Here is an 11,570-nt window from a genome sequence, read left to right on the forward strand (position 1 = left end):
TGCGAAACATCACAACAGGTGAGAAAAACTGGCAGCATGTACACCTCTCTGACTCTGTCCACCTCTATGACTCTGTGTCAGAGGGGTTGGAGAGCAGGCCGAAGGATAATCGGCAACAAGTGTCAAACTGCTGCAAAAGCTCCATGTGATGATGTCATGAAACTGGTTAAGAGAGTGAGAAAACTATTAAAGCTGTATTTAAAGCTGCAAACAATGCAAATGGTCTTCCATTATCTAAGATTTACCACAGCATCATCTTGAACGTCAACAGAGCTGGCAAGAGTCAATGAAACAACATCATAATACTACACTTTAATCATGCACAAAAAAACTTTCTGAAAACCAGTAGCGCAGTTAAGCTGTGCAGACTTTTCATGTTTTGAATGAAAGTGCAAGCCTTAGGTCAGCGCACATCATTTTCTCTTTTGTTTATGTAACCCTTGCTCCTACAACTCAGATTCAATTAAACAACCAGGAAAGTAATTAGAAAATATTACAGATAATATGTCAGCGGAGCATGTGACAGAAATTAAATAAAAGAAAATAAAGTTACAGTAAAGGATATAAAATGCGTTTTTTAGCCAGGAGATTTTAAAATGCTATGGTGTGTCACACAACAAGCAGAAGAAATAAAGGATGCTGCTGATTCTTTATTGCAGAGTGTGAATATTGAGCTGAGTTGTTTGAGACTTGATGCATGAGATAAACATATGGCATCATCATAATCAACAATTAGGAATAAAAAATTATCAAACACAAGCTAGAACTTAAAGCACAGTAACAACAACTGACAAACAAGTATCTCATCACTTCAGTCGGATTAGACGCCTTCTTCTTCACCTGTCATACCCTGATATGTGGACATATTCATGAACAAATATCTTCTAATTTTTTTCTGCATTTAGCCACAAGACATTTCATTAGACAAGTTTGGTTTCAACACTGCTCAGTTGGTCACTGAGGTCATCAAAGTAGTCATCAATGGAGCGAAGGATCTGAATGACGGCGCTGAGGAGCAGGATGTCACAGTTCACATCCAACTCAAACTCTTCACTGTAGTTCTTGACTGGAACCACAGAGGACAGTGGCACACCGAGACGAGCGCTGACCTCCTGCATCTGGATCACAAAACACACAGAGCAAATGGATTAAGGTGAAGACAGAAGATCATGTCTGATTACTGCCTGTGTGAAATCCTCACCAACTCCTTAATGTATGGACTCTTATAGATGTTTCCTCACATCCTCCTTCACCAGGGAGCAGGCTTCATCCACTTTAGTGAACAGGACCAGCTGAGGAATCCCTGGAGCAGAACCAGAACAGAAAGAACATTTCCAATAATCCAATACTTCAAAAATACTGCTGCTGCAATTCAAATTCAATCTTATCTGCTGCTGGATGTTCAACCACCAAGTATTAAGAAGAGCCCAGTGTTTTATTTCCCATACTTATCTATGAAGGTGTTCTAACCCTCTCCACCTCACTTTTCATCCCCCACCATACCCATCCCTCCTTCATCCACCCTCTTTGACCCTTCTTATCCATCCCCTTCATGCCTTCTTGCATTAATGAACCTTGAACCATGACCCTATTTGTCAGTTCACTGCTTATAATTCCTTCAACCACTTATATTTGGTACTGACCACTGCTTTAAACACATCAACTCTAAGGACAAAATGTCCACTTGGTGCCTCAGATCTCCCACCCCCCAGGTTCCATGGAAGCAAGATTATCATTGTTGGTAGATGAGTGCATTCACACAGTACAGCATGATAAATATGTAAATGTATGGATAAGGGACTTCATTCTACTGACCCATTGAGTTGATCTTTCTGCGGATTGCATTCAGCTTCTCCTCCAGCTTTGCAGGTATGATGGAGACCTTGCAGGAATCCAGTACGTAGGCTACACAGTGGATCTTGTCCTTGAGCTTTGGAGACTTGAGATAGCCGTGGTTCTCCGGATGCAGCGCAGCAGAGGGGTTGAACTGAGTCAAACATTTGAGGAGAAAGGAAGGAATTAACTAAAGCGAAATCAACGTATCAAACATCCTTCTTGATTAAATACTGTACCTGATAACGGTCTGGCAGATGACCTTTAACAATACTGCTGATGTCATCTATATCAAGGCCTGCTCCATTGCGTTCCTCCAGCCCCATGGTATCGCATAAGATGATTGGCAGAGGTTTGCCTCCCCTTCCATCTTTCAGAGAGTATGTGCGAAACTGCCGGATACACAGTGATGGAGTAACAGATTTTCACGTTTTTCATTTTAAAATGACCATAAATACAAATCATTAGCTTGATGGCACCAACCTGTGTGGTGAGGCTGGTGTCAGAGCTGCCACACATGGCCTAGCTGCTGACACGACCTCTGAATACAGAGCTGACAGAGTTAAAGAAGCTGGACTTTCCAGCTCCAACTGGTCCAACGAGCAAAACCCGAACCTGGGACACGGAGCTGTCTGTGGGTTTGTAGGTTTTAATGCTCTCCATCAGCTCTGTCCTTGTCCTGTAGAAATGAGGAGATCATAATCTAATATACACAGTATAGTTTCCAGTCATGGGGAACCCCTGCTGATCAAACTGTTAGATAGATTACAGTCTGTATCTTGTGCAAAATTAACTAATGTTAATATGATCATGCAGCATGGTGACTCAGTCTTACTTAGATTCCCAGATCATAGTCCTCCATGGACGCTCAAGTTCAGTGATTTCTGTTGAAGATATTAATGTTATAAGTTAGTTTAGGATACCAAATAGTTGTATTGTCTGCTGGGGATTAATTATAAATGTATGTTAGAAATACGTGATAAAAAAAAACAAAGTTTATGGAACGACAGACCTGCAACAGCAAATATGGTCATTTATAGTGAACTTACCCTCCACCTGGTAGACTTCACACTCAGTCAGGCTCAGGTCATTTCCGTGCATTTCTGCAGCATTAAAGTTGTAGTAATTTCCTGGACTGCTATGAACTACAGGTTTGTTTCCATTGGCTAGAACTAGATCTTCTCCAAAGTAAGGACCAGAGGTATTTATCATTCTCACTGAATATGCAGGTTCAGTGACTGGATATTTGAGGAGCATTTCACCACTGAACGTGAAAAGAAAGGCCTGGTCATCTTGGACATACTGTCCAGACTTAGAAAAGGGTTGTTTGGTGTATCCTCCAAACACAAAGCCAGAGGCGTTATAGCCCACAGACACAGTGGGAGAGCGGTTGTCACATCGTTGGTGGAAGGCTGCACTGGTGTATCCATGGACGCTGGCCTTGTACAGCAGCTGTAGTTTGACCCTCCCCAGCTGAGAGCAGATCGTTCTCTGCTGGTTCACTGTTAGCTGAGGGTTCATAGTGGACAGATGTTCTGCTAAAGTAAAAAAATATATATATACATCAACACAATTGTATTAAAACCATCTAAGGTCTAACTGCATCATCTAAGCTTCATATGATCATGTCATAAACAAACACAAAAAGACTCATCCATACTATGGATCAACATGATGTCAAACTGAACTTAAAATAAACAGACATCTGAAATATGAAAGGTCTTTGCTTGATGCAAATATAACGTAGCGTCCGGCCGGACGTTAAGGGATGACACGAAGTGGTCGTAAAAATATTCAGCCTTCACCTCATTCTCCGCTCCTTCACCTCCCCGCACACACACCGGTCTCCATCCCCCTCACACTCACCCGGCCCCTCGCTTTCTCATCCAACCACATACCTGCTCATACTATACACATTCACAGACAGTCAGAAATCCTCCTAAATACTGAACATTATAACACAACACATCGCTGCAGGGTCGCTACAATATTCCTCCTTTAGTCCCTCATCAGTTTCAGTTTCGATTTATCAGAAAGTTAAAGTCAAATATAACAGTGTCCGATGTCAAATTATTTCCAAACACAGCGCATTTCTGATAATGCGATTAAAAATATACAAATACAATACAATATGTATAACTAATATATAACTAAATAATAATAGATGACGAAGTGAAGTGCTAATGCAATCTCTTTGTCATAGAAATAATCGAATTATTTTGAAATTCTGAGTCAGTACGAAAAAGTTTCTTTGGGCGTACGGTGCCTCTTGTTTAACAAATTTAGCGTTTTCATGTTTTCAGACTCACCTTACAGCCAGTTGAAGGCAGGCGCGCAGAGCTCTGCAGACAGATGTGTGCCAGTCGAGGTCAGTACACAGTCTACTGTCCACACCCAGGAGTAATTCAAGTGGAAGTCTCCGACAGGGAACACAAATTAAAGCATCACGGAGTTTGTTTTATATTCTTAGTATTAAATGAGCCCCAATGTTCTTCCACGGAGTATCAGAGGTACCATGTCGTACTGCCAGTTTAAAGGTCTACTTTCTACTTTTTTCTCAAAGTGCATGATGAAAAAAAAAATCTACCTCTTCTTTGTCTCACCGCAGTTGGGTTTGTCTCCATATTTTGTCTTGTCATTTCCTGTTTTATTTTGAAGAGTAACTCTCCTCTTGTTTCAGGTCACTTGACCTTCCTCATGTGTCACTGGTCTGATCGTCTTCCCTGATTCCCGATTACTTCCACCTGTTCCCCATTACCTCCATGCGTTCAAATAGTCTGCGTCTCCCTTTTTCTTGTTGCCAGTGTGTTCTGCCTTGCCATCTGTGTCCTGAGTTCTAGCCTGGTAGTGACACGTAATTTTTTTTTTCTCATGGATGGCCCTAATACCCTTCCGTACTAATGAAAATGATGAGAGTAAAATTTGCTTTCTACATTCAACATAGTCTTTCTCTATTGAGTGTTACTGTAGGGGACCAAAAGACTTTTTCATTTTTATTCATTTTTGTGAAGATTTTCTCAGGACTAGCCCTTTGATAGACTTGCGACCTGTCCAGGGTGTACCCCGGCAACCCCTGTGACCCTACTGAAGATAAGTGGTAGTAGAAGATGAGATGAAAATCAAGATTAATGAATTTACCATGTATGGTTCTGTGCCCTAAAGTGGTAAACAACATGTAAACATCCTTCTTGATTAAATACTGTACCTGATAACAGTCTGACAGATGACCTTTAAGAATGCTGCTGACATCTTCTGTATTAAGCCCCTTTCCATCGCTTTCCTCCAGCCCCATGGTATCACATAAGATGATTGGCAGAGGTTTGCCTTCCCGCCCATCTTTCAGAGAGTAGGTACCTAACCTACCCTAACTACCACATACAAAGTAAAGGTAAAGTGCTTTACTTGTCATGTCACTGTACAATGAAATTACATGGTCAGATGGTGGGATACTCCTTAGAGACTGTGACCGAGTGTGTTGCCACTGTGGGTCAACGTGACCCAGTGCTTAACACCCATGTTTTTTGATGGACAGATTTTCATCATTTTCATTTTAAAATGACCATAAAAAGAAATCACTAGCTTGATGGCACCAACCTGTGTGGTGAGGCTGGTGGCAGAGCTGCCAGACATGGCCTGGCTGGTGACATGTCCTCTGAATACAGAGTTGACAGAGTTAAAGAAGCTGGACTTTCCAGCTCCAACTGGTCCAACGAGCAAAACTTTAACCTGGGACACAGAGCTGTCTGTGGGTTGGTAGGTTTTAATGCTCTCCATCAGCTCTGTCCTTGTCCTGTAGAAATGAGGAGATAAAGACCTTTTATGTGAAGATGGTTTCGATTGTATAATTTTGAACATGGCCATCTAACATATGACATTAGTAGTTATATAATTGTTTATAAGAAGACATGATGAACGTGTTTGAGATATCAGTAGTTGTGCTCCCAGGAAAACATGATAAATAATTTCATTGTATAATACACTGCCTGGCAAATAGGAGCTTCCTATTGGATAATTACTGAAAGTTATTTAACTCCCAACTGATGCAATGAGTAGCTTCTCATCTCTTAAACAACGACGTGGAAAGACACATTCCGTGGTCGAGGAAAAGATGTTAGTCTGTTTGAGCAGAGTCAAATCATTGGCATGCATCAAGCAAAGAAAACATCTAAGGACAGATTGAAGTGGAAACTACTACAATTAGGTTAGAAACTGCCCAACACATTATTAAAAACTGGAAGGATAGTTGGGAACCATCATCTTCGAGGAAGAAATGTGGTGATGATGGAATAGTAATCATTTAAATGTGTGGTGAAACCAAATGGAAGAAAGACAGCAGTAGAAGTCAACTTTATGGCCAAAGAATGACGTCAGCTAACTACTCGGATATACTGATTGACTAGGTTATTCCTTCAATTCCTTCAGTTTTCCAAGATGATAATGCCAGGATTCATGGGGCTCAGTGGTGCAGTGGTGAAAGAGTGGTTCAGGGAACATGACACATCATTTTGACACATGGATTGGCCATGACAGAGTCCAGAACTGAACCCCACTGAGAATCTTTAGGATGTGCTGGAGAAGGCTTTGTGCAGTGGTCAGACTCTCCCATCACATATCTTGTAACATTGCAGAAGCTTTTTATCAAAACAATGCCACAGCAAATGTGTGCTGGAATCAAAGCTAAAGGCAGTCGAATCAAATAATAGAGTGTGTGACCATTTATATATATACATATATATATATATATATATATATAGTAGAAAAGTAATGAATGTTAATAACTCAGTCTTACTCAGATTTCTAGACTATTGTCCTCCATTGCAACGCAGATCCAGTGGTATCTTCTGAAAGGCAAAATAATTTAAATGAATCAAAATGAACAATATTACAAAACATATACAACCCATTTTTTGTGATGGCTTAACATATAACATCAGTAGTTGAATTTCATGGTATATATGAATTATCCTCAGTATGTGTTTCCAGCTTTAAATTGTACTTGCATTAACATTAAAGCTGTTAAATATACTAAGGTGCTTTAAACCCAAATGATCTCACATTAACTTTCAGTTAATGTTGTTTAGTTTTATAACAATGTCCTGCATTTTAATTCTCACACTACCAACTCTGCTCATTTAACAGATGGTGTAAATATTTGCAGACTGTGAACTCATGAAAGGGGAGATCCAAATACAATTAATATAAGTGGGTAGGAGCCTTTTTTTTTTAATAAATAAACTTAAGTTTAAAAATGTATATCTTCTTCTCATTCCAATAATAATATAATTTAATAACAAATGGAGTGTACCAGAGAACAGATCTGCAGAAACAAACTGTGACGATTTACAGTTTCGTCATGGAACTGGACTTTGTTCCCTTGAAGCTGCATTTCATTTAACTACTATACTTTTTTTTGATGTTCACCAAAATATTTCGGTTTTATAACCATGTAAATTCTTCGTTTTTAGTTTGAATGTCTGCAAAACATCACAACAGGTGAGAAAAACTGGCAGCATGTACACCTCTCTGACTCTGTCCACCTCTCTGACTCTCTGTGTCAGAGGGGTTGGAGAGCAGGCCGAAGGAAAATCGGCAACAAGTGTCAAACTGCTGCAAAAGCTCCATTTGATGATGTCATGAAACTGGTTAAGAGAGTGAGAAGACTATTTAAAGCTGCAAACAATGCAAATGCTCTTCCATTTATCTAAGATTTACCACAGCATCATCTTGAATGTCAACAGAGCTGGGCAAGAGTCAATGAAACAACATCATAATACTACACTTTAATCATGCACAAAAAAACTTTCTGAAAACCAGTAGCGCAGTTAAACTGTGCAGACTTTTCATGTTTTGAATGAAAGTGCAAGCCTTACGTCAGCGCACATCATTTTCTCTCTTGTTTATGTAAGGCTTGCTCCTACACTCAGATTCAATTAAACAACCAGGAAAGTAATTAGAAAATATTACAGATAATATGTCAGCGGAGCATGTGACAGAAATTAAATAAAAGAAAATAAAGTTACAGTAAAGGATATAAAATGCGTTTTTTAGCCAGGAGATTTTAAAATGCTATGGTGTGTCACACAACAAGCAGAAGAAATAAAGGATGCTGCTGATTCTTTATTGCAGAGTGTGAATATTGAGCTGAGTTGTTTGAGACTTGATGCATGAGATAAACATATGGCATCATCATAATCAACAATTAGGAATAAAAAATTATCAAACACAAGCTAGAACTTAAAGCACAGTAACAACAACTGACAAACAAGTATCTCATCACTTCAGTCGGATTAGACGCCTTCTTCTTCACCTGTCATACCCTGATATGTGGACATATTCATGAACAAATATCTTCTAATTTTTTTCTGCATTTAGCCACAAGACATTTCATTAGACAAGTTTGGTTTCAACACTGCTCAGTTGGTCACTGAGGTCATCAAAGTAGTCATCAATGGAGCGAAGGATCTGAATGACGGCGCTGAGGAGCAGGATGTCACAGTTCACATCCAACTCAAACTCTTCACTGTAGTTCTTGACTGGAACCACAGAGGACAGTGGCACACCGAGACGAGCGCTGACCTCCTGCATCTGGATCACAAAACACACAGAGCAAATGGATTAAGGTGAAGACAGAAGATCATGTCTGATTACTGCCTGTGTGAAATCCTCACCAACTCCTTAATGTATGGACTCTTATAGATGTTCCTCACATCCTCCTTCACCAGGGAGCAGGCTTCATCCACTTTAGTGAACAGGACCAGCTGAGGAATTCCTGGAGCAGAACCAGAACAGAAAGAACATTTCCAATAATCCAATACTTCAAAAATACTGCTGCTGCAATTCAAATTCAATCCTATGTGCTGCTGGATGTTCAACCACCAAGTATTAAGAAGAGCCCAGTGTTTTATTTCCCATACTTATCTATGAAGGTGTTCTAACCCTCTCCATCTCACTTTTCAGCCCCCACCATACCCATCCCTCCTTCATCCACCCTCTTTGACCCTTCTTATCCATCCCCTTCATGCCTTCTTGCATTAATGAACCTTGAACCATGACCCTATTTGCCAGTTCACTGCTTATAATTCCTTCAACCACTTCTATTTGTTACTGACCACTGCTTTAAACACATCAACTCTGAGGACAAAATGTCCACTTGGTGCCTCAGATCTCCCACCCCCCAGGTTCCATGGAAGCAAGATTATCATTGTTGGTAGATGAGTGCATTCACACAGTACAGCATGATAAATATGTAAATGTATGGATAAGGGACTTCATTCTACTGACCCATTGAGTTGATCTTTCTGCGGATTGCATTCAGCTTCTCCTCCAGCTTTGCAGGTATGATGGAGACCTTGCAGGAATCCAGTACGTAGGCTACACAGTGGATCTTGTCCTTGAGCTTTGGAGACTTGAGATAGCCGTGGCTCTCCGAATGCAGCGCAGCAGAGGGGTTGAACTGAGTCAAATGTTTAAGGAGAAAGGAATTAATTAACTAAAGTTAAATCAACGTATCAAACATCCTTCTTGATTAAATACTGTACCTGATAACGGTCTGGCAGATGACCTTCAACAATACTGCTGATGTCATCTATATCAAGGCCTGCTCCTTTGCTTTCCTCCAGCCCCATGGTATCGCATAAGATGATTGGCAGAGGTTTGCCTTCCCGCCCAGCTTTCAGAGAGTAGGTGCGAAACTGCCGGATACACAGTGATGGAGTTACAGATTTTCACGTTTTTCATTTTAAAATGACCATAAATACAAATCATTAGCTTGATGGCACCAACCTGTGTAGTGAGGCTGGTGTCAGAGCTGCCACACATGGCCTGGCTGCTGACACGACCTCTGAATACAGAGCTGACAGAGTTAAAGAAGCTGGACTTTCCAGCTCCAACTGGTCCAATGAGCAAAACCCGAACCTGGGACACGGAGCTGTCTGTGGGTTTGTAGGTTTTAATGCTCTCCATCAGCTCTGTCCTTGTCCTGTAGAAATGAGGAGATCATAATCTAATATACACAGTATAGTTTCCAGTCATGGGGAACCCATGCTGATCAAACTGTTTATAGATTACAGTCTGTAATTGTGCAAAATTAACTAATGTTAATATGATCATGCAGCATGGTGACTCAGTCTTACTTAGATTCCCAGATCATAGTCCTCCATGGACGCTCAAGTTCAGTGATTTCTGTTGAAGATATTAATGTTATAAGTTAGTTTAGGATACCAAATAGTTGTATTGTCTGCTAGGGATTAATTATAAATGTATGTTAGAAATACGTGATAAAAAAAAAAAAACAAAGTTTATGGAACAACAGACCTGCAACAGCAAATATGGTCATTTATAGTGAACTTACCCTCCACCTGGTAGACTTCACACTCAGTCAGGCTCAGGTCATTTCCGTGCATTTCTGCAGCGTTAAAGTTGTAGTAATTTCCTGGATTGCTATGAACTACAGGTTTGTTTCCATTGGCTAGAACTAGATCTTCTCCAAAGTAAGGACCAGAGGTATTTATCATTTTCACTGAATATGCAGGTTGAGTGACTGGATATTTGAGGAGGTTTTCACCACTGAAAGTGAAAAGAAAGGCCTGGTCATCATGGACATACTGTCCAGTCTTAGAAAAAGGTTGTTGGGTGTAGCCTCCAAACACAAATCCAGAGGCGTTATAGCCCACAGACACAGTGGGAGAGCGGCTGTCACATCGTTGGTGGAAGGCTGCACTGGTGTATCCATGGACGCTGGCCTTGTACAGCAGCTGTAGTTTGACCCTTCCCAGCTGAGAGCAAATCGTTCTCTGCTGGTTCACTGTTAGCTGAGGGTTCATAGTGGACAGATGTTCTGCTAAAGTGAAAAAAAAAAAAAAAAAAAGTACATCAACACAATTGTATTAAAACCATCTAAGGTCTAACTGCATCGTCTAAGCTTCATATGATCATGTCATAAACAAACACAAAAAGACTCATCCAAACTATGGATCAACATGATGTCAAACTGAACTTAAAATAAACAGACATCTGAAATACGAAAGGTGATATGCAAATATAACGTAGCGTCCGGCCGGACGTTAAGGGATGACGCGGAGTGGTCATAAAAATATTCAGCCTTCACCTCATTCTCCGCTCCTTCACCTCCCCGCACACACACCGGTCTCCATCCCCCTCACACTCACCCGGCCCCTCGCTTTCTCATCCAACCGCATACCTGCTCGTACTACACACGTTCACAGATAGTCAGAAATCTTCCCAAATATTGAACATTATAACACAACACATCGCTGCAGGGTCGCTACAATATTCCTCCTTTAGTCCCTCATCAGTTTCAGTTTTGATTTCTCAGAAAGTTTCAAATATAACAGTGGCAGATGTCAAATTATTTCCAAACACAGCGCATTTCTGATAATGCGATTAAAAATATACAATTACAATACAATATGTATAACTAATGTATAACTAAATAATAATAGCTGACGAAGTGAAGTGCTAATACAATCTCTTTGTCATGGAAATAATCGAATTATTTTGAAATTCTGAGTCAGTACGAAAAAGTTTCTTTGGGCGTACGGTGCCTCTTGTTTAAGAAATTTAGCGTTTTCATGTTTTCAGACTCACCTTACAGCCAGTTGAAGGCAGGCGCGCAGAGCTCTGCAGACAGATGTGTGCCAGTCGATGTCAGTACACAGTCTACTGTCCACACCCAGGAGTAATTCAAGTGGAAGTCTCCGACAAGAACACAAATTAAA

General features: G+C 40.5%; 1 pseudogene; it reads right to left on the bottom strand.

Annotated features, from left to right (window-relative positions):
* Nucleotides 1-637: 637 nt before the first annotated feature.
* On the bottom strand, nucleotides 638-11,142 carry LOC125008978 (annotated as a pseudogene).
* Nucleotides 11,143-11,570: the final 428 nt, after the last annotated feature.

The sequence above is a fragment of the Mugil cephalus genome, chromosome 6 (genome assembly GCF_022458985.1).
Source record: "Mugil cephalus isolate CIBA_MC_2020 chromosome 6, CIBA_Mcephalus_1.1, whole genome shotgun sequence".
Taxonomy (NCBI): Eukaryota; Metazoa; Chordata; class Actinopteri; order Mugiliformes; family Mugilidae; genus Mugil; species Mugil cephalus.